This window comes from Hydractinia symbiolongicarpus, chromosome 9 (assembly GCF_029227915.1).
Source record: "Hydractinia symbiolongicarpus strain clone_291-10 chromosome 9, HSymV2.1, whole genome shotgun sequence".
Taxonomy (NCBI): Eukaryota; Metazoa; Cnidaria; class Hydrozoa; order Anthoathecata; family Hydractiniidae; genus Hydractinia; species Hydractinia symbiolongicarpus.
Genome location: NC_079883.1, coordinates 10894185 through 10916114, shown reverse-complemented (window position 1 = coordinate 10916114; position 21930 = coordinate 10894185). Strand labels below are relative to the sequence as shown.

At 40.6% G+C, this 21930-nt stretch overlaps 16 non-coding genes across 16 annotated transcripts; 4 read left to right on the top strand and 12 right to left on the bottom strand.

Moving 5' to 3' along the window:
* Positions 1-141: 141 nt before the first annotated feature.
* LOC130658223 (5S ribosomal RNA) lies at positions 142-260 on the top strand. Its single transcript, XR_008985439.1, has one exon. It is a non-coding gene; the product is annotated as a 5S ribosomal RNA (ribosomal RNA).
* Positions 261-588: 328 nt separating this feature from the next.
* LOC130660182 (U1 spliceosomal RNA) lies at positions 589-753 on the bottom strand. Its single transcript, XR_008987383.1, has one exon. It is a non-coding gene; the product is annotated as a U1 spliceosomal RNA (small nuclear RNA).
* A 185-nt stretch (positions 754-938) lies between these two features.
* On the bottom strand, positions 939-1130 carry LOC130661230 (U2 spliceosomal RNA). The gene has a single exon (XR_008988423.1). It is a non-coding gene; the product is annotated as a U2 spliceosomal RNA (small nuclear RNA).
* A 322-nt stretch (positions 1131-1452) lies between these two features.
* On the bottom strand, positions 1453-1525 carry Trnar-acg (transfer RNA arginine (anticodon ACG)). The gene has a single exon. It is a non-coding gene; the product is annotated as a tRNA-Arg (tRNA).
* Positions 1526-5993: 4468 nt separating this feature from the next.
* LOC130658222 (5S ribosomal RNA) lies at positions 5994-6112 on the top strand. Its single transcript, XR_008985438.1, has one exon. It is a non-coding gene; the product is annotated as a 5S ribosomal RNA (ribosomal RNA).
* A 328-nt stretch (positions 6113-6440) lies between these two features.
* LOC130660181 (U1 spliceosomal RNA) lies at positions 6441-6605 on the bottom strand. Its single transcript, XR_008987381.1, has one exon. It is a non-coding gene; the product is annotated as a U1 spliceosomal RNA (small nuclear RNA).
* A 185-nt stretch (positions 6606-6790) lies between these two features.
* On the bottom strand, positions 6791-6982 carry LOC130661228 (U2 spliceosomal RNA). Its single transcript, XR_008988422.1, has one exon. It is a non-coding gene; the product is annotated as a U2 spliceosomal RNA (small nuclear RNA).
* A 322-nt stretch (positions 6983-7304) lies between these two features.
* Positions 7305-7377, bottom strand: Trnar-acg (transfer RNA arginine (anticodon ACG)). Its single transcript has one exon. It is a non-coding gene; the product is annotated as a tRNA-Arg (tRNA).
* Positions 7378-11845: 4468 nt separating this feature from the next.
* On the top strand, positions 11846-11964 carry LOC130658221 (5S ribosomal RNA). Its single transcript, XR_008985437.1, has one exon. It is a non-coding gene; the product is annotated as a 5S ribosomal RNA (ribosomal RNA).
* A 328-nt stretch (positions 11965-12292) lies between these two features.
* On the bottom strand, positions 12293-12457 carry LOC130660437 (U1 spliceosomal RNA). Its single transcript, XR_008987637.1, has one exon. It is a non-coding gene; the product is annotated as a U1 spliceosomal RNA (small nuclear RNA).
* A 185-nt stretch (positions 12458-12642) lies between these two features.
* LOC130661227 (U2 spliceosomal RNA) lies at positions 12643-12834 on the bottom strand. Its single transcript, XR_008988421.1, has one exon. It is a non-coding gene; the product is annotated as a U2 spliceosomal RNA (small nuclear RNA).
* A 322-nt stretch (positions 12835-13156) lies between these two features.
* On the bottom strand, positions 13157-13229 carry Trnar-acg (transfer RNA arginine (anticodon ACG)). The gene has a single exon. It is a non-coding gene; the product is annotated as a tRNA-Arg (tRNA).
* Positions 13230-17696: 4467 nt separating this feature from the next.
* LOC130659390 (5S ribosomal RNA) lies at positions 17697-17815 on the top strand. Its single transcript, XR_008986602.1, has one exon. It is a non-coding gene; the product is annotated as a 5S ribosomal RNA (ribosomal RNA).
* Positions 17816-18143: 328 nt separating this feature from the next.
* Positions 18144-18308, bottom strand: LOC130660180 (U1 spliceosomal RNA). The gene has a single exon (XR_008987380.1). It is a non-coding gene; the product is annotated as a U1 spliceosomal RNA (small nuclear RNA).
* A 185-nt stretch (positions 18309-18493) lies between these two features.
* Positions 18494-18685, bottom strand: LOC130661226 (U2 spliceosomal RNA). Its single transcript, XR_008988420.1, has one exon. It is a non-coding gene; the product is annotated as a U2 spliceosomal RNA (small nuclear RNA).
* A 322-nt stretch (positions 18686-19007) lies between these two features.
* Trnar-acg (transfer RNA arginine (anticodon ACG)) lies at positions 19008-19080 on the bottom strand. Its single transcript has one exon. It is a non-coding gene; the product is annotated as a tRNA-Arg (tRNA).
* Between the last annotated feature and the right edge of the window lie 2850 nt (positions 19081-21930).

The window sequence follows — 21930 nt, the reverse complement described above, 5'->3', positions numbered from 1 at the left end:
ATTGTTTTTTTCACAAAACTATAACCTTAAAGTCTAATAGATAATCCATGCATACGCCTTGTCCTAAGTAACTCAAAGAAATTAAATAAAAAAATTTGATCACAACGTCAAAATAAATTGCACGTATTTGCACCTACTAATGTCTACGGCCATACCACGATGAACACACCCGTTCTCGTCTGATCACGGAAGTTAAGCATCGTCGGGCCGGGATAGTACTTGGATGGGGGACCGCCTGGGAACTCCCGGTGTCGTAGGCTTTTCATTTTCATTTGCTGTGATATATTTCTTGTTATAACAATTAAGGAACGTGGCGGTTGTTGAAAGTGTTTCCTATGACATTTTCCTACGACATTTTCAGGTGATAGTACGAGAAAAAAGAGCTTTCAAATGCATACAAACTCGATCTATTGCCGATCATCCAATAACCCTGACGGAATGGCAAATAAAATAAAATTCCGCCGCCTTCCGAGGACTTATATCGCAATCACGTTTCGTAACAGCCAAGCGAGGTTTTACCTTAGCGTTTAAGTCACCACCGACATTTGGCCGCGCAACTTTTCTAAGCTCATTCATTTTGACTTAAGGAGGGGGCGAGCGCGGACGCAGGCCCCCACTACCAGAAATTGTACGGTCGAGTTACTGACGTTTGCAGTAATCGCAGAGGTCAGCCCAAGCGTAGTGCAATGCAAGAGCCTCACTCTGGAAGAAAACCCTCATTGATCAGTCTTTACTTCCCCGTCAGGTAAGTATGAGTTGGAACTGCACCGTAGCATGAGGGTACCCTTCAAAGTTTGTTAATGCTTGTGGCTTGAGTGTGTTATAAACTGCCGTGTCGCGGGGCATAGGCTGTATTCTCCCCCAGTGTACGCGTTTTGTTCCCGCCGTAGACTATGCAGAGTGCCGTCGGAAAGAGGACTGCTATTATTCTTTTATTGCTTATGTGGGCCGCCATCGGTAATAGTGCAACACCAAGGCAACCCGTGGTCACGGCGTGAATGAATCCACCTCCATGACCCAAGGCCAAAAATCAGATTAATATACTGACCATTCAGAGAATGGCCTACCAGATATTAAACTGATAAGAACAGATACTACACTTGATCTTAGCCATTAGGCCGAGAAGCGATAAAGAACAAGCGTTGCCATGATAGGCATCGTCCACACACCGTAACTGCTTGTGGAGCATGTCACGTTACTGTAAAGCTTACAACTGTCACCGCGTACGGATGGACGGCGACATAGTAAAAATCACGGCTGTTGATTTAGCCGTAGGATGGAGAGCGACTGTAGCGAGTGGATGGTAACTTACATGAATGCTAACAAAGGCGACGATACTAAGTGCGTGATATTACTTTCCAATATGTCTGCGTACATTCCGTTTATCAACGCATTACGCCAGAACGTGCGCGCGCGTTACACAGTAGACCATGCAGCCGAAATGCGACAGTGCGACCCTGCCAGGAGTCGAACCTGGAATCCCCTGATTCGTAGTCAGATGCCTTATCCATTGGGCCACAGGGCCATGCTTATGACTTCGCCCCATCGTCATTTTGGCTTGCGCATTCGTTTTACTTACGACAGAATTCTTCGTGTTTGTAGCCATGAAAGAAAGGGACTTCTGTGAGTGAATTTTTTTACTGTGGTCTAATAAAAAAGTCGAAACGCAGTGCCCAATATATGAATTGCTCCTAATAGCCGGAAACAGGCCGTGTCGATGATGTAGGCCGACATACGCAACGCAAACCAAAGAACGCTTTATGAAAATCCTAACACGAGCGCGGAAGAAGCCCAAATTAACAGACTAGATGTAATGCTGAAGACCTCAAACTCCAGCAGCTTCTCTTGCAGACTATTGCGTCGTACTACAAATAAAAATTAACATGCTTTCGCATAGTCGCGGCACCCAAAACGGACATTATACGATGTACAGAAACACACATTTCTGTTTTCGCGCCAAATCAATTCCCGGGAGTGGTACTTTTACGTCCGCATACTTCGCACCGTCTTAAATTATATCTCATTTACACGGTAATGTTTAGTATACTTCTACTGTGATAACAAGCATCGTTTATCGTTGGATTGTTGTAAGAAAACATTAAAAATGAGTGAAGCAGCTTCTCCAAAGAAAATCGCACCCAAGAAGAAACCTGCTGCAAAGAAGACAGCTGATCACCCTAAATATGTGGACATGATCAAGGCTGCTATCGCTACCCTAAAGGAACGCGGTGGTTCATCTCGCCAAGCTATTACAAAATATATTCATGCAAATTACAAAGTTGCTGAAAACTCAGATCATCATCTGAAAATGGCTCTTAAACGAGGAGTAACATCAGGCGATTTGATTCAAACTAAAGGCACTGGTGCTTCTGGATCATTCAAGCTAGGTCAGGTAAAAAAAGAAAAACCTAAGAAAAAGGCCGCAGCAAAAAAGCCAACGGCAAAGAAGCCTACTGCAAAGAAAAGTACACCAAAAAAGAAGCCAGCAAAGAAGAGCACGCCAAAGAAAGCAGCAAAGAAGCCTGCCACAAAGAAAGCCTCGGCTAAGAAACCAGCAGCTAAGAAACCCACAAAGAAGCCTGTTGCTAAAAAACCTGCAGCAAAGAAGGTCAAAAAGACTCCCAAAAAGGCAGCAAAGAAGACCGCAAAAAAATAATTTGTGTGTATCTGGCTATTACATTAACAAACGGCTATTTTTATAGCCACACATTTACAAAAAAACATTATCTTGGTACAAAGTTAAACTTGTTTAAGTCACTTAAACAGTTAAAAAAGAGTAAATTTAAGATTAGATTCCCTAAGTTTAAGTATTTTCGTTTTTAAATTTCTTATTTTCTTGCTTTTACTTTTCTTGCCCTTCATATTTTTAACATTGTCAAACTTTATGTAGCATAAATTTTTTATGTAGCATAAAATTTAAACAGAAAGCAGGACAAAGTTTGATATAAAAAGCTAGCCGTAATATTTTTTATGGATGTGTGGCTATAAAAATAGCCGTTTTTTGTTTGGTAAGATGCTTAGGCACGTTCCCCACGAATTCTTCTTGCCAACTGGATGTCTTTAGGCATGATTGTAACTCGTTTTGCGTGAATGGCACACAAGTTAGTATCCTCGAACAAGCCAACAAGGTACGCTTCAGAAGCCTCTTGCAGAGCCATAACGGCTGTGCTCTGGAATCGCAGATCTGTTTTGAAGTCCTGAGCAATTTCTCGCACAAGACGCTGGAAAGGCAACTTGCGGATCAAGAGCTCGGTTGACTTCTGGTATCTTCTGATTTCTCTGAGAGCAACTGTACCAGGTCTGTAACGATGTGGTTTTTTCACTCCTCCAGTAGCTGGTGCGCTTTTCCTCGCAGCTTTAGTGGCGAGTTGTTTTCGTGGAGCCTTTCCTCCAGTAGATTTACGTGCAGTTTGCTTTGTACGAGCCATATTTTAAGAAGTCGATGTAGTACGGATACACAAGACGGTCTAAAATGCACTATCGCGCCAAAGTTTTATTTCTCATATTGATTGACAGCTAAGGTTCAAAACAAACCATTTGATTGGTGCTAAGAAAGTAATTTCTGATTGGCTGCATAATGACATTACGCTCATTACTTTAACATTTTTATAAAATCTGTGTTTTTTGGCTACGGGAAAACGGCTGTATCTTCTGATACACAAAAGCTTTTGACTTTTTTTTTTTTTAGTAAGTAGCAGAAGGTTTGGCGAATTCCAACGATGCCAAATTTATTGCCTTACTGAAACATTAAGACCACGAATTTTTAAAAAAACTACAGTTTTACTTAAAAAAATGTACAAAATGTTCGGAACATTTTGTAATGACGCAACTCTATTGGTTAATTAGGGTGTTTCCACGAGCAGTAGGTAATTTTATGGCCTCTTTTTAAAGCTGTCTGAATTCTGTTAACTCAAACGTTGTTTTTGTACTCGTTCTGTACGCAACTATATCAATATGTCTGGACGCGGAAAAGGAGGTAAAGGATTGGGAAAAGGAGGTGCTAAACGTCACCGAAAAATTCTTCGTGATAACATTCAGGGAATCACAAAACCTGCTATTCGGCGTCTTGCTCGACGAGGTGGTGTCAAACGTATCTCTGGCCTTATCTATGAGGAAACCAGAGGTGTACTGAAGGTTTTCTTAGAGAATGTTATTCGTGATGCTGTAACCTACACAGAGCACGCTAAACGCAAGACCGTTACCGCTATGGATGTTGTTTATGCCTTAAAACGTCAAGGAAGAACTCTTTACGGATTCGGAGGTTAAGCGTTGTCATTGCTCAACAAAAACGGCTATTTTTATAGCCACAAATCTTTTAAAACATTACTTTGTGCACGCTTCCAAATTACACAATGTGTAAAGTCTTGTCACAGTTACATTTATTGCTATACGATACTATGTCATATATGACACAAAAAAAATTTAGAAATACTTTGTAGGGTTAATTTGCCTGGGAGTGTTTCCGTGAAAAGCTGGGTTAAGTTAAATGTAAGCAATAACATGGATCAATGTACTTGTCTTTTCTGCAAGTACAGCTAATAATACGTATGAAAAGTGAAGCTAATCCACACACACATGGGGAAGTATTTTAAATGTAGGCTAGTGTTCTTAAGCACATTATTTAGAAGTTTTATTAACTTCGGTTAACTTGTAGTGACGCCAAGTAAATGTTTTTTTAAAGATGTGTGGTCTTAAAAAAGACCGTTTGTGTTTGGTAGACGTTGGTTTACTTGCTGCTTGTGTATTTTGTGACGGCTTTTGTTCCTTCACTGACTGCGTGTTTTGCAAGTTCTCCAGGCAAGAGAAGACGTACTGCGGTTTGAATTTCACGAGAAGAGATGGTCGACTTTTTGTTTTGAAGAGCCAAACGCGAAGCTTCGGAAGCAATGCGCTCAAAGATGTCGTTGACAAATGAGTTCATGATGCTCATAGCTTTGCTTGAAACTCCGACATCTGGGTGAACTTGTTTCAAAACATTGTAGATGTAAATAGCATAACTTTCCTTTCTCTTTCTCTTGCGTTTCTTTTCACCAGTTCCACCAATCTTTCCTCCTTTTTTGCCGGCTCTTTTTTCACCTTTCTTGGCTACTTTAGGTGCCTGTTTTCCTCCTTTAGCTGCTGCGTCAGACATGGTTAAAAATTTTTGCTACTTAACTTGTAAATAAGCATTAAACTGCAAGTCAAAACTTTTTGTTTATAAGTAAAAAAATCGGATCGAATTCGATCCGAAAACGCCGATACGCAATTTAATTGGTTAAAAAAAAAATCTTTTGTTTAATACTTAATTATTATTGGTTAAAAAAACATGATTTCGATCCTATTTTTATGATGAAAAAACGAGTAAAGTTTATTTCGTTAACAGTTACGTTAAATATTCGTACGTTTTTGTATTAACTTACAAATCAAATCGCAGTTATGTCTGGACGTGGAAAAGGTGGAAAAGCTAAGGCTAAAGCCAAGAAAAGATCCTCAAGAGCTGGACTTCAATTTCCAGTCGGTAGAGTGCATAGATTCCTTCGTAGAGGGCACTATGCTAACCGAATTGGATCTGGAGCACCAGTTTACTTAGCAGCCGTCTTGGAATATTTATCTGCTGAGATATTGGAGTTGGCTGGTAACGCAGCAAGAGACAACAAAAAAGCTAGGATTATTCCAAGACATTTACAATTGGCTGTTCGTAATGATGAAGAATTAAACAAACTTTTGAGCGGTGTAACCATTGCAGCTGGTGGTGTTTTGCCAAACATTCAAGCTGTCTTACTCCCAAAGAAGAACGACAAAGGACAGAAGAAGTAAACCGCTACACTCAGAAAACAACGGCTATTTTTATAGCCACACATCTTTAAAAAAACATTGTTTTTTTCACAAAACTATAACCTTAAAGTCTAATAGATAATCCATGCATACGCCTTGTCCTAAGTAACTCAAAGAAATTAAATAAAAAAATTTGATCACAACGTCAAAATAAATTGCACGTATTTGCACCTACTAATGTCTACGGCCATACCACGATGAACACACCCGTTCTCGTCTGATCACGGAAGTTAAGCATCGTCGGGCCGGGATAGTACTTGGATGGGGGACCGCCTGGGAACTCCCGGTGTCGTAGGCTTTTCATTTTCATTTGCTGTGATATATTTCTTGTTATAACAATTAAGGAACGTGGCGGTTGTTGAAAGTGTTTCCTATGACATTTTCCTACGACATTTTCAGGTGATAGTACGAGAAAAAAGAGCTTTCAAATGCATACAAACTCGATCTATTGCCGATCATCCAATAACCCTGACGGAATGGCAAATAAAATAAAATTCCGCCGCCTTCCGAGGACTTATATCGCAATCACGTTTCGTAACAGCCAAGCGAGGTTTTACCTTAGCGTTTAAGTCACCACCGACATTTGGCCGCGCAACTTTTCTAAGCTCATTCATTTTGACTTAAGGAGGGGGCGAGCGCGGACGCAGGCCCCCACTACCAGAAATTGTACGGTCGAGTTACTGACGTTTGCAGTAATCGCAGAGGTCAGCCCAAGCGTAGTGCAATGCAAGAGCCTCACTCTGGAAGAAAACCCTCATTGATCAGTCTTTACTTCCCCGTCAGGTAAGTATGAGTTGGAACTGCACCGTAGCATGAGGGTACCCTTCAAAGTTTGTTAATGCTTGTGGCTTGAGTGTGTTATAAACTGCCGTGTCGCGGGGCATAGGCTGTATTCTCCCCCAGTGTACGCGTTTTGTTCCCGCCGTAGACTATGCAGAGTGCCGTCGGAAAGAGGACTGCTATTATTCTTTTATTGCTTATGTGGGCCGCCATCGGTAATAGTGCAACACCAAGGCAACCCGTGGTCACGGCGTGAATGAATCCACCTCCATGACCCAAGGCCAAAAATCAGATTAATATACTGACCATTCAGAGAATGGCCTACCAGATATTAAACTGATAAGAACAGATACTACACTTGATCTTAGCCATTAGGCCGAGAAGCGATAAAGAACAAGCGTTGCCATGATAGGCATCGTCCACACACCGTAACTGCTTGTGGAGCATGTCACGTTACTGTAAAGCTTACAACTGTCACCGCGTACGGATGGACGGCGACATAGTAAAAATCACGGCTGTTGATTTAGCCGTAGGATGGAGAGCGACTGTAGCGAGTGGATGGTAACTTACATGAATGCTAACAAAGGCGACGATACTAAGTGCGTGATATTACTTTCCAATATGTCTGCGTACATTCCGTTTATCAACGCATTACGCCAGAACGTGCGCGCGCGTTACACAGTAGACCATGCAGCCGAAATGCGACAGTGCGACCCTGCCAGGAGTCGAACCTGGAATCCCCTGATTCGTAGTCAGATGCCTTATCCATTGGGCCACAGGGCCATGCTTATGACTTCGCCCCATCGTCATTTTGGCTTGCGCATTCGTTTTACTTACGACAGAATTCTTCGTGTTTGTAGCCATGAAAGAAAGGGACTTCTGTGAGTGAATTTTTTTACTGTGGTCTAATAAAAAAGTCGAAACGCAGTGCCCAATATATGAATTGCTCCTAATAGCCGGAAACAGGCCGTGTCGATGATGTAGGCCGACATACGCAACGCAAACCAAAGAACGCTTTATGAAAATCCTAACACGAGCGCGGAAGAAGCCCAAATTAACAGACTAGATGTAATGCTGAAGACCTCAAACTCCAGCAGCTTCTCTTGCAGACTATTGCGTCGTACTACAAATAAAAATTAACATGCTTTCGCATAGTCGCGGCACCCAAAACGGACATTATACGATGTACAGAAACACACATTTCTGTTTTCGCGCCAAATCAATTCCCGGGAGTGGTACTTTTACGTCCGCATACTTCGCACCGTCTTAAATTATATCTCATTTACACGGTAATGTTTAGTATACTTCTACTGTGATAACAAGCATCGTTTATCGTTGGATTGTTGTAAGAAAACATTAAAAATGAGTGAAGCAGCTTCTCCAAAGAAAATCGCACCCAAGAAGAAACCTGCTGCAAAGAAGACAGCTGATCACCCTAAATATGTGGACATGATCAAGGCTGCTATCGCTACCCTAAAGGAACGCGGTGGTTCATCTCGCCAAGCTATTACAAAATATATTCATGCAAATTACAAAGTTGCTGAAAACTCAGATCATCATCTGAAAATGGCTCTTAAACGAGGAGTAACATCAGGCGATTTGATTCAAACTAAAGGCACTGGTGCTTCTGGATCATTCAAGCTAGGTCAGGTAAAAAAAGAAAAACCTAAGAAAAAGGCCGCAGCAAAAAAGCCAACGGCAAAGAAGCCTACTGCAAAGAAAAGTACACCAAAAAAGAAGCCAGCAAAGAAGAGCACGCCAAAGAAAGCAGCAAAGAAGCCTGCCACAAAGAAAGCCTCGGCTAAGAAACCAGCAGCTAAGAAACCCACAAAGAAGCCTGTTGCTAAAAAACCTGCAGCAAAGAAGGTCAAAAAGACTCCCAAAAAGGCAGCAAAGAAGACCGCAAAAAAATAATTTGTGTGTATCTGGCTATTACATTAACAAACGGCTATTTTTATAGCCACACATTTACAAAAAAACATTATCTTGGTACAAAGTTAAACTTGTTTAAGTCACTTAAACAGTTAAAAAAGAGTAAATTTAAGATTAGATTCCCTAAGTTTAAGTATTTTCGTTTTTAAATTTCTTATTTTCTTGCTTTTACTTTTCTTGCCCTTCATATTTTTAACATTGTCAAACTTTATGTAGCATAAAATTTTTATGTAGCATAAAATTTAAACAGAAAGCAGGACAAAGTTTGATATAAAAAGCTAGCCGTAATATTTTTTATGGATGTGTGGCTATAAAAATAGCCGTTTTTTGTTTGGTAAGATGCTTAGGCACGTTCCCCACGAATTCTTCTTGCCAACTGGATGTCTTTAGGCATGATTGTAACTCGTTTTGCGTGAATGGCACACAAGTTAGTATCCTCGAACAAGCCAACAAGGTACGCTTCAGAAGCCTCTTGCAGAGCCATAACGGCTGTGCTCTGGAATCGCAGATCTGTTTTGAAGTCCTGAGCAATTTCTCGCACAAGACGCTGGAAAGGCAACTTGCGGATCAAGAGCTCGGTTGACTTCTGGTATCTTCTGATTTCTCTGAGAGCAACTGTACCAGGTCTGTAACGATGTGGTTTTTTCACTCCTCCAGTAGCTGGTGCGCTTTTCCTCGCAGCTTTAGTGGCGAGTTGTTTTCGTGGAGCCTTTCCTCCAGTAGATTTACGTGCAGTTTGCTTTGTACGAGCCATATTTTAAGAAGTCGATGTAGTACGGATACACAAGACGGTCTAAAATGCACTATCGCGCCAAAGTTTTATTTCTCATATTGATTGACAGCTAAGGTTCAAAACAAACCATTTGATTGGTGCTAAGAAAGTAATTTCTGATTGGCTGCATAATGACATTACGCTCATTACTTTAACATTTTTATAAAATCTGTGTTTTTTGGCTACGGGAAAACGGCTGTATCTTCTGATACACAAAAGCTTTTGACTTTTTTTTTTTTTAGTAAGTAGCAGAAGGTTTGGCGAATTCCAACGATGCCAAATTTATTGCCTTACTGAAACATTAAGACCACGAATTTTTAAAAAAACTACAGTTTTACTTAAAAAAATGTACAAAATGTTCGGAACATTTTGTAATGACGCAACTCTATTGGTTAATTAGGGTGTTTCCACGAGCAGTAGGTAATTTTATGGCCTCTTTTTAAAGCTGTCTGAATTCTGTTAACTCAAACGTTGTTTTTGTACTCGTTCTGTACGCAACTATATCAATATGTCTGGACGCGGAAAAGGAGGTAAAGGATTGGGAAAAGGAGGTGCTAAACGTCACCGAAAAATTCTTCGTGATAACATTCAGGGAATCACAAAACCTGCTATTCGGCGTCTTGCTCGACGAGGTGGTGTCAAACGTATCTCTGGCCTTATCTATGAGGAAACCAGAGGTGTACTGAAGGTTTTCTTAGAGAATGTTATTCGTGATGCTGTAACCTACACAGAGCACGCTAAACGCAAGACCGTTACCGCTATGGATGTTGTTTATGCCTTAAAACGTCAAGGAAGAACTCTTTACGGATTCGGAGGTTAAGCGTTGTCATTGCTCAACAAAAACGGCTATTTTTATAGCCACAAATCTTTTAAAACATTACTTTGTGCACGCTTCCAAATTACACAATGTGTAAAGTCTTGTCACAGTTACATTTATTGCTATACGATACTATGTCATATATGACACAAAAAAAATTTAGAAATACTTTGTAGGGTTAATTTGCCTGGGAGTGTTTCCGTGAAAAGCTGGGTTAAGTTAAATGTAAGCAATAACATGGATCAATGTACTTGTCTTTTCTGCAAGTACAGCTAATAATACGTATGAAAAGTGAAGCTAATCCACACACACATGGGGAAGTATTTTAAATGTAGGCTAGTGTTCTTAAGCACATTATTTAGAAGTTTTATTAACTTCGGTTAACTTGTAGTGACGCCAAGTAAATGTTTTTTTAAAGATGTGTGGTCTTAAAAAAGACCGTTTGTGTTTGGTAGACGTTGGTTTACTTGCTGCTTGTGTATTTTGTGACGGCTTTTGTTCCTTCACTGACTGCGTGTTTTGCAAGTTCTCCAGGCAAGAGAAGACGTACTGCGGTTTGAATTTCACGAGAAGAGATGGTCGACTTTTTGTTTTGAAGAGCCAAACGCGAAGCTTCGGAAGCAATGCGCTCAAAGATGTCGTTGACAAATGAGTTCATGATGCTCATAGCTTTGCTTGAAACTCCGACATCTGGGTGAACTTGTTTCAAAACATTGTAGATGTAAATAGCATAACTTTCCTTTCTCTTTCTCTTGCGTTTCTTTTCACCAGTTCCACCAATCTTTCCTCCTTTTTTGCCGGCTCTTTTTTCACCTTTCTTGGCTACTTTAGGTGCCTGTTTTCCTCCTTTAGCTGCTGCGTCAGACATGGTTAAAAATTTTTGCTACTTAACTTGTAAATAAGCATTAAACTGCAAGTCAAAACTTTTTGTTTATAAGTAAAAAAATCGGATCGAATTCGATCCGAAAACGCCGATACGCAATTTAATTGGTTAAAAAAAAAATCTTTTGTTTAATACTTAATTATTATTGGTTAAAAAAACATGATTTCGATCCTATTTTTATGATGAAAAAACGAGTAAAGTTTATTTCGTTAACACTTACGTTAAATATTCGTACGTTTTTGTATTAACTTACAAATCAAATCGCAGTTATGTCTGGACGTGGAAAAGGTGGAAAAGCTAAGGCTAAAACCAAGAAAAGATCCTCAAGAGCTGGACTTCAATTTCCAGTCGGTAGAGTGCATAGATTCCTTCGTAGAGGGCACTATGCTAACCGAATTGGATCTGGAGCACCAGTTTACTTAGCAGACGTCTTGGAATATTTATCTGCTGAGATATTGGAGTTGGCTGGTAACGCAGCAAGAGACAACAAAAAAGCTAGGATTATTCCAAGACATTTACAATTGGCTGTTCGTAATGATGAAGAATTAAACAAACTTTTGAGCGGTGTAACCATTGCAGCTGGTGGTGTTTTGCCAAACATTCAAGCTGTCTTACTCCCAAAGAAGAACGACAAAGGACAGAAGAAGTAAACCGCTACACTCAGAAAACAACGGCTATTTTTATAGCCACACATCTTTAAAAAAACATTGTTTTTTTCACAAAACTATAACCTTAAAGTCTAATAGATAATCCATGCATACGCCTTGTCCTAAGTAACTCAAAGAAATTAAATAAAAAAATTTGATCACAACGTCAAAATAAATTGCACGTATTTGCACCTACTAATGTCTACGGCCATACCACGATGAACACACCCGTTCTCGTCTGATCACGGAAGTTAAGCATCGTCGGGCCGGGATAGTACTTGGATGGGGGACCGCCTGGGAACTCCCGGTGTCGTAGGCTTTTCATTTTCATTTGCTGTGATATATTTCTTGTTATAACAATTAAGGAACGTGGCGGTTGTTGAAAGTGTTTCCTATGACATTTTCCTACGACATTTTCAGGTGATAGTACGAGAAAAAAGAGCTTTCAAATGCATACAAACTCGATCTATTGCCGATCATCCAATAACCCTGACGGAATGGCAAATAAAATAAAATTCCGCCGCCTTCCGAGGACTTATATCGCAATCACGTTTCGTAACAGCCAAGCGAGGTTTTACCTTAGCGTTTAAGTCACCACCGACATTTGGCCGCGCAACTTTTCTAAGCTCATTCATTTTGACTTAAGGAGGGGGCGAGCGCGGACGCAGGCCCCCACTACCAGAAATTGTACGGTCGAGTTACTGACGTTTGCAGTAATCGCAGAGGTCAGCCCAAGCGTAGTGCAATGCAAGAGCCTCACTCTGGAAGAAAACCCTCATTGATCAGTCTTTACTTCCCCGTCAGGTAAGTAGGAGTTGGAACTGCACCGTAGCATGAGGGTACCCTTCAAAGTTTGTTAATGCTTGTGGCTTGAGTGTGTTATAAACTGCCGTGTCGCGGGGCATAGGCTGTATTCTCCCCCAGTGTACGCGTTTTGTTCCCGCCGTAGACTATGCAGAGTGCCGTCGGAAAGAGGACTGCTATTATTCTTTTATTGCTTATGTGGGCCGCCATCGGTAATAGTGCAACACCAAGGCAACCCGTGGTCACGGCGTGAATGAATCCACCTCCATGACCCAAGGCCAAAAATCAGATTAATATACTGACCATTCAGAGAATGGCCTACCAGATATTAAACTGATAAGAACAGATACTACACTTGATCTTAGCCATTAGGCCGAGAAGCGATAAAGAACAAGCGTTGCCATGATAGGCATCGTCCACACACCGTAACTGCTTGTGGAGCATGTCACGTTACTGTAAAGCTTACAACTGTCACCGCGTACGGATGGACGGCGACATAGTAAAAATCACGGCTGTTGATTTAGCCGTAGGATGGAGAGCGACTGTAGCGAGTGGATGGTAACTTACATGAATGCTAACAAAGGCGACGATACTAAGTGCGTGATATTACTTTCCAATATGTCTGCGTACATTCCGTTTATCAACGCATTACGCCAGAACGTGCGCGCGCGTTACACAGTAGACCATGCAGCCGAAATGCGACAGTGCGACCCTGCCAGGAGTCGAACCTGGAATCCCCTGATTCGTAGTCAGATGCCTTATCCATTGGGCCACAGGGCCATGCTTATGACTTCGCCCCATCGTCATTTTGGCTTGCGCATTCGTTTTACTTACGACAGAATTCTTCGTGTTTGTAGCCATGAAAGAAAGGGACTTCTGTGAGTGAATTTTTTTACTGTGGTCTAATAAAAAAGTCGAAACGCAGTGCCCAATATATGAATTGCTCCTAATAGCCGGAAACAGGCCGTGTCGATGATGTAGGCCGACATACGCAACGCAAACCAAAGAACGCTTTATGAAAATCCTAACACGAGCGCGGAAGAAGCCCAAATTAACAGACTAGATGTAATGCTGAAGACCTCAAACTCCAGCAGCTTCTCTTGCAGACTATTGCGTCGTACTACAAATAAAAATTAACATGCTTTCGCATAGTCGCGGCACCCAAAACGGACATTATACGATGTACAGAAACACACATTTCTGTTTTCGCGCCAAATCAATTCCCGGGAGTGGTACTTTTACGTCCGCATACTTCGCACCGTCTTAAATTATATCTCATTTACACGGTAATGTTTAGTATACTTCTACTGTGATAACAAGCATCGTTTATCGTTGGATTGTTGTAAGAAAACATTAAAAATGAGTGAAGCAGCTTCTCCAAAGAAAATCGCACCCAAGAAGAAACCTGCTGCAAAGAAGACAGCTGATCACCCTAAATATGTGGACATGATCAAGGCTGCTATCGCTACCCTAAAGGAACGCGGTGGTTCATCTCGCCAAGCTATTACAAAATATATTCATGCAAATTACAAAGTTGCTGAAAACTCAGATCATCATCTGAAAATGGCTCTTAAACGAGGAGTAACATCAGGCGATTTGATTCAAACTAAAGGCACTGGTGCTTCTGGATCATTCAAGCTAGGTCAGGTAAAAAAAGAAAAACCTAAGAAAAAGGCCGCAGCAAAAAAGCCAACGGCAAAGAAGCCTACTGCAAAGAAAAGTACACCAAAAAAGAAGCCAGCAAAGAAGAGCACGCCAAAGAAAGCAGCAAAGAAGCCTGCCACAAAGAAAGCCTCGGCTAAGAAACCAGCAGCTAAGAAACCCACAAAGAAGCCTGTTGCTAAAAAACCTGCAGCAAAGAAGGTCAAAAAGACTCCCAAAAAGGCAGCAAAGAAGACCGCAAAAAAATAATTTGTGTGTATCTGGCTATTACATTAACAAACGGCTATTTTTATAGCCACACATTTACAAAAAAACATTATCTTGGTACAAAGTTAAACTTGTTTAAGTCACTTAAACAGTTAAAAAAGAGTAAATTTAAGATTAGATTCCCTAAGTTTAAGTATTTTCGTTTTTAAATTTCTTATTTTCTTGCTTTTACTTTTCTTGCCCTTCATATTTTTAACATTGTCAAACTTTATGTAGCATAAAATTTTTATGTAGCATAAAATTTAAACAGAAAGCAGGACAAAGTTTGATATAAAAAGCTAGCCGTAATATTTTTTATGGATGTGTGGCTATAAAAATAGCCGTTTTTTGTTTGGTAAGATGCTTAGGCACGTTCCCCACGAATTCTTCTTGCCAACTGGATGTCTTTAGGCATGATTGTAACTCGTTTTGCGTGAATGGCACACAAGTTAGTATCCTCGAACAAGCCAAAAAGGTACGCTTCAGAAGCCTCTTGCAGAGCCATAACGGCTGTGCTCTGGAATCGCAGATCTGTTTTGAAGTCCTGAGCAATTTCTCGCACAAGACGCTGGAAAGGCAACTTGCGGATCAAGAGCTCGGTTGACTTCTGGTATCTTCTGATTTCTCTGAGAGCAACTGTACCAGGTCTGTAACGATGTGGTTTTTTCACTCCTCCAGTAGCTGGTGCGCTTTTCCTCGCAGCTTTAGTGGCGAGTTGTTTTCGTGGAGCCTTTCCTCCAGTAGATTTACGTGCAGTTTGCTTTGTACGAGCCATATTTTAAGAAGTCGATGTAGTACGGATACACAAGACGGTCTAAAATGCACTATCGCGCCAAAGTTTTATTTCTCATATTGATTGACAGCTAAGGTTCAAAACAAACCATTTGATTGGTGCTAAGAAAGTAATTTCTGATTGGCTGCATAATGACATTACGCTCATTACTTTAACATTTTTATAAAATCTGTGTTTTTTGGCTACGGGAAAACGGCTGTATCTTCTGATACACAAAAGCTTTTGACTTTTTTTTTTTTAGTAAGTAGCAGAAGGTTTGGCGAATTCCAACGATGCCAAATTTATTGCCTTACTGAAACATTAAGACCACGAATTTTTAAAAAAACTACAGTTTTACTTAAAAAAATGTACAAAATGTTCGGAACATTTTGTAATGACGCAACTCTATTGGTTAATTAGGGTGTTTCCACGAGCAGTAGGTAATTTTATGGCCTCTTTTTAAAGCTGTCTGAATTCTGTTAACTCAAACGTTGTTTTTGTACTCGTTCTGTACGCAACTATATCAATATGTCTGGACGCGGAAAAGGAGGTAAAGGATTGGGAAAAGGAGGTGCTAAACGTCACCGAAAAATTCTTCGTGATAACATTCAGGGAATCACAAAACCTGCTATTCGGCGTCTTGCTCGACGAGGTGGTGTCAAACGTATCTCTGGCCTTATCTATGAGGAAACCAGAGGTGTACTGAAGGTTTTCTTAGAGAATGTTATTCGTGATGCTGTAACCTACACAGAGCACGCTAAACGCAAGACCGTTACCGCTATGGATGTTGTTTATGCCTTAAAACGTCAAGGAAGAACTCTTTACGGATTCGGAGGTTAAGCGTTGTCATTGCTCAACAAAAACGGCTATTTTTATAGCCACAAATCTTTTAAAACATTACTTTGTGCACGCTTCCAAATTACACAATGTGTAAAGTCTTGTCACAGTTACATTTATTGCTATACGATACTATGTCATATATGACACAAAAAAAATTTAGAAATACTTTGTAGGGTTAATTTGCCTGGGAGTGTTTCCGTGAAAAGCTGGGTTAAGTTAAATGTAAGCAATAACATGGATCAATGTACTTGTCTTTTCTGCAAGTACAGCTAATAATACGTATGAAAAGTGAAGCTAATCCACACACACATGGGGAAGTATTTTAAATGTAGGCTAGTGTTCTTAAGCACATTATTTAGAAGTTTTATTAACTTCGGTTAACTTGTAGTGACGCCAAGTAAATGTTTTTTTAAAGATGTGTGGTCTTAAAAAAGACCGTTTGTGTTTGGTAGACGTTGGTTTACTTGCTGCTTGTGTATTTTGTGACGGCTTTTGTTCCTTCACTGACTGCGTGTTTTGCAAGTTCTCCAGGCAAGAGAAGACGTACTGCGGTTTGAATTTCACGAGAAGAGATGGTCGACTTTTTGTTTTGAAGAGCCAAACGCGAAGCTTCGGAAGCAATGCGCTCAAAGATGTCGTTGACAAATGAGTTCATGATGCTCATAGCTTTGCTTGAAACTCCGACATCTGGGTGAACTTGTTTCAAAACATTGTAGATGTAAATAGCATAACTTTCCTTTCTCTTTCTCTTGCGTTTCTTTTCACCAGTTCCACCAATCTTTCCTCCTTTTTTGCCGGCTCTTTTTTCACCTTTCTTGGCTACTTTAGGTGCCTGTTTTCCTCCTTTAGCTGCTGCGTCAGACATGGTTAAAAATTTTTGCTACTTAACTTGTAAATAAGCATTAAACTGCAAGTCAAAACTTTTTGTTTATAAGTAAAAAAATCGGATCGAATTCGATCCGAAAACGCCGATACGCAATTTAATTGGTTAAAAAAAAAATCTTTTGTTTAATACTTAATTATGATTGGTTAAAAAAACATGATTTCGATCCTATTTTTATGATGAAAAAACGAGTAAAGTTTATTTCGTTAACACTTACGTTAAATATTCGTACGTTTTTGTATTAACTTACAAATCAAATCGCAGTTATGTCTGGACGTGGAAAAGGTGGAAAAGCTAAGGCTAAAGCCAAGACAAGATCCTCAAGAGCTGGACTTCAATTTCCAGTCGGTAGAGTGCATAGATTCCTTCGTAGAGGGCACTATGCTAACCGAATTGGATCTGGAGCACCAGTTTACTTAGCAGCCGTCTTGGAATATTTATCTGCTGAGATATTGGAGTTGGCTGGTAACGCAGCAAGAGACAACAAAAAAGCTAGGATTATTCCAAGACATTTACAATTGGCTGTTCGTAATGATGAAGAATTAAACAAACTTTTGAGCGGTGTAACCATTGCAGCTGGTGGTGTTTTGCCAAACATTCAAGCTGTCTTACTCCCAAAGAAGAACGACAAAGGACAGAAGAAGTAAACCGCTACACTCAGAAAACAACGGCTATTTTTATAGCCACACATCTTTAAAAAAACATTGTTTTTTTCACAAAACTATAACCTTAAAGTCTAATAGATAATCCATGCATACGCCTTGTCCTAAGTAACTCAAAGAAATTAAATAAAAAAATTTGATCACAACGTCAAAATAAATTGCACGTATTTGCACCTACTAATGTCTACGGCCATACCACGATGAACACACCCGTTGTTGTCTGATCACGGAAGTTAAGCATCGTCGGGCCGGGATAGTACTTGGATGGGGGACCGCCTGGGAACTCCCGGTGTCGTAGGCTTTTCATTTTCATTTGCTGTGATATATTTCTTGTTATAACAATTAAGGAACGTGGCGGTTGTTGAAAGTGTTTCCTATGACATTTTCCTACGACATTTTCAGGTGATAGTACGAGAAAAAAGAGCTTTCAAATGCATACAAACTCGATCTATTGCCGATCATCCAATAACCCTGACGGAATGGCAAATAAAATAAAATTCCGCCGCCTTCCGAGGACTTATATCGCAATCACGTTTCGTAACAGCCAAGCGAGGTTTTACCTTAGCGTTTAAGTCACCACCGACATTTGGCCGCGCAACTTTTCTAAGCTCATTCATTTTGACTTAAGGAGGGGGCGAGCGCGGACGCAGGCCCCCACTACCAGAAATTGTACGGTCGAGTTACTGACGTTTGCAGTAATCGCAGAGGTCAGCCCAAGCGTAGTGCAATGCAAGAGCCTCACTCTGGAAGAAAACCCTCATTGATCAGTCTTTACTTCCCCGTCAGGTAAGTATGAGTTGGAACTGCACCGTAGCATGAGGGTACCCTTCAAAGTTTGTTAATGCTTGTGGCTTGAGTGTGTTATAAACTGCCGTGTCGCGGGGCATAGGCTGTATTCTCCCCCAGTGTACGCGTTTTGTTCCCGCCGTAGACTATGCAGAGTGCCGTCGGAAAGAGGACTGCTATTATTCTTTTATTGCTTATGTGGGCCGCCATCGGTAATAGTGCAACACCAAGGCAACCCGTGGTCACGGCGTGAATGAATCCACCTCCATGACCCAAGGCCAAAAATCAGATTAATATACTGACCATTCAGAGAATGGCCTACCAGATATTAAACTGATAAGAACAGATACTACACTTGATCTTAGCCATTAGGCCGAGAAGCGATAAAGAACAAGCGTTGCCATGATAGGCATCGTCCACACACCGTAACTGCTTGTGGAGCATGTCACGTTACTGTAAAGCTTACAACTGTCACCGCGTACGGATGGACGGCGACATAGTAAAAATCACGGCTGTTGATTTAGCCGTAGGATGGAGAGCGACTGTAGCGAGTGGATGGTAACTTACATGAATGCTAACAAAGGCGACGATACTAAGTGCGTGATATTACTTTCCAATATGTCTGCGTACATTCCGTTTATCAACGCATTACGCCAGAACGTGCGCGCGCGTTACACAGTAGACCATGCAGCCGAAATGCGACAGTGCGACCCTGCCAGGAGTCGAACCTGGAATCCCCTGATTCGTAGTCAGATGCCTTATCCATTGGGCCACAGGGCCATGCTTATGACTTCGCCCCATCGTCATTTTGGCTTGCGCATTCGTTTTACTTACGACAGAATTCTTCGTGTTTGTAGCCATGAAAGAAAGGGACTTCTGTGAGTGAATTTTTTTACTGTGGTCTAATAAAAAGGTCGAAACGCAGTGCCCAATATATGAATTGCTCCTAATAGCCGGAAACAGGCCGTGTCGATGATGTAGGCCGACATACGCAACGCAAACCAAAGAACGCTTTATGAAAATCCTAACACGAGCGCGGAAGAAGCCCAAATTAACAGACTAGATGTAATGCTGAAGAACTCAAACTCCAGCAGCTTCTCTTGCAGACTATTGCGTCGTACTACAAATAAAAATTAACATGCTTTCGCATAGTCGCGGCACCCAAAACGGACATTATACGATGTACAGAAACACACATTTCTGTTTTCGCGCCAAATCAATTCCCGGGAGTGGTACTTTTACGTCCGCATACTTCGCACCGTCTTAAATTATATCTCATTTACACGGTAATGTTTAGTATACTTCTACTGTGATAACAAGCATCGTTTATCGTTGGATTGTTGTAAGAAAACATTAAAAATGAGTGAAGCAGCTTCTCCAAAGAAAATCGCACCCAAGAAGAAACCTGCTGCAAAGAAGACAGCTGATCACCCTAAATATGTGGACATGATCAAGGCTGCTATCGCTACCCTAAAGGAACGCGGTGGTTCATCTCGCCAAGCTATTACAAAATATATTCATGCAAATTACAAAGTTGCTGAAAACTCAGATCATCATCTGAAAATGGCTCTTAAACGAGGAGTAACATCAGGCGATTTGATTCAAACTAAAGGCACTGGTGCTTCTGGATCATTCAAGCTAGGTCAGGTAAAAAAAGAAAAACCTAAGAAAAAGGCCGCAGCAAAAAAGCCAACGGCAAAGAAGCCTACTGCAAAGAAAAGTACACCAAAAAAGAAGCCAGCAAAGAAGAGCACGCCAAAGAAAGCAGCAAAGAAGCCTGCCACAAAGAAAGCCTCGGCTAAGAAACCAGCAGCTAAGAAACCCACAAAGAAGCCTGTTGCTAAAAAACCTGCAGCAAAGAAGGTCAAAAAGACTCCCAAAAAGGCAGCAAAGAAGACCGCAAAAAAATAATTTGTGTGTATCTGGCTATTACATTAACAAACGGCTATTTTTATAGCCACACATTTACAAAAAAACATTATCTTGGTACAAAGTTAAACTTGTTTAAGTCACTTAAACAGTTAAAAAAGAGTAAATTTAAGATTAGATTCCCTAAGTTTAAGTATTTTCGTTTTTAAATTTCTTATTTTCTTGCTTTTACTTTTCTTGCCCTTCATATTTTTAACATTGTCAAACTTTATGTAGCATAAAATTTTTATGTAGCATAAAATTTAAACAGAAAGCAGGACAAAGTTTGATATAAAAAGCTAGCCGTAATATTTTTTATGGATGTGTGGCTATAAAAATAGCCGTTTTTTGTTTGGTAAGATGCTTAGGCACGTTCCCCACGAATTCTTCTTGCCAACTGGATGTCTTTAGGCATGATTGTAACTCGTTTTGCGTGAATGGCACACAAGTTAGTATCCTCGAACAAGCCAACAAGGTACGCTTCAGAAGCCTCTTGCAGAGCCATAACGGCTGTGCTCTGGAATCGCAGATCTGTTTTGAAGTCCTGAGCAATTTCTCGCACAAGACGCTGGAAAGGCAACTTGCGGATCAAGAGCTCGGTTGACTTCTGGTATCTTCTGATTTCTCTGAGAGCAACTGTACCAGGTCTGTAACGATGTGGTTTTTTCACTCCTCCAGTAGCTGGTGCGCTTTTCCTCGCAGCTTTAGTGGCGAGTTGTTTTCGTGGAGCCTTTCCTCCAGTAGATTTACGTGCAGTTTGCTTTGTACGAGCCATATTTTAAGAAGTCGATGTAGTACGGATACACAAGACGGTCTAAAATGCACTATCGCGCCAAAGTTTTATTTCTCATATTGATTGACAGCTAAGGTTCAAAACAAACCATTTGATTGGTGCTAAGAAAGTAATTTCTGATTGGCTGCATAATGACATTACGCTCATTACTTTAACATTTTTATAAAATCTGTGTTTTTTGGCTACGGGAAAACGGCTGTATCTTCTGATACACAAAAGCTTTTGACTTTTTTTTTTTTTAGTAAGTAGCAGAAGGTTTGGCGAATTCCAACGATGCCAAATTTATTGCCTTACTGAAACATTAAGACCACGAATTTTTAAAAAAACTACAGTTTTACTTAAAAAAATGTACAAAATGTTCGGAACATTTTGTAATGACGCAACTCTATTGGTTAATTAGGGTGTTTCCACGAGCAGTAGGTAATTTTATGGCCTCTTTTTAAAGCTGTCTGAATTCTGTTAACTCAAACGTTGTTTTTGTACTCGTTCTGTACGCAACTATATCAATATGTCTGGACGCGGAAAAGGAGGTAAAGGATTGGGAAAAGGAGGTGCTAAACGTCACCGAAAAATTCTTCGTGATAACATTCAGGGAATCACAAAACCTGCTATTCGGCGTCTTGCTCGACGAGGTGGTGTCAAACGTATCTCTGGCCTTATCTATGAGGAAACCAGAGGTGTACTGAAGGTTTTCTTAGAGAATGTTATTCGTGATGCTGTAACCTACACAGAGCACGCTAAACGCAAGACCGTTACCGCTATGGATGTTGTTTATGCCTTAAAACGTCAAGGAAGAACTCTTTACGGATTCGGAGGTTAAGCGTTGTCATTGCTCAACAAAAACGGCTATTTTTATAGCCACAAATCTTTTAAAACATTACTTTGTGCACGCTTCCAAATTACACAATGTGTAAAGTCTTGTCACAGTT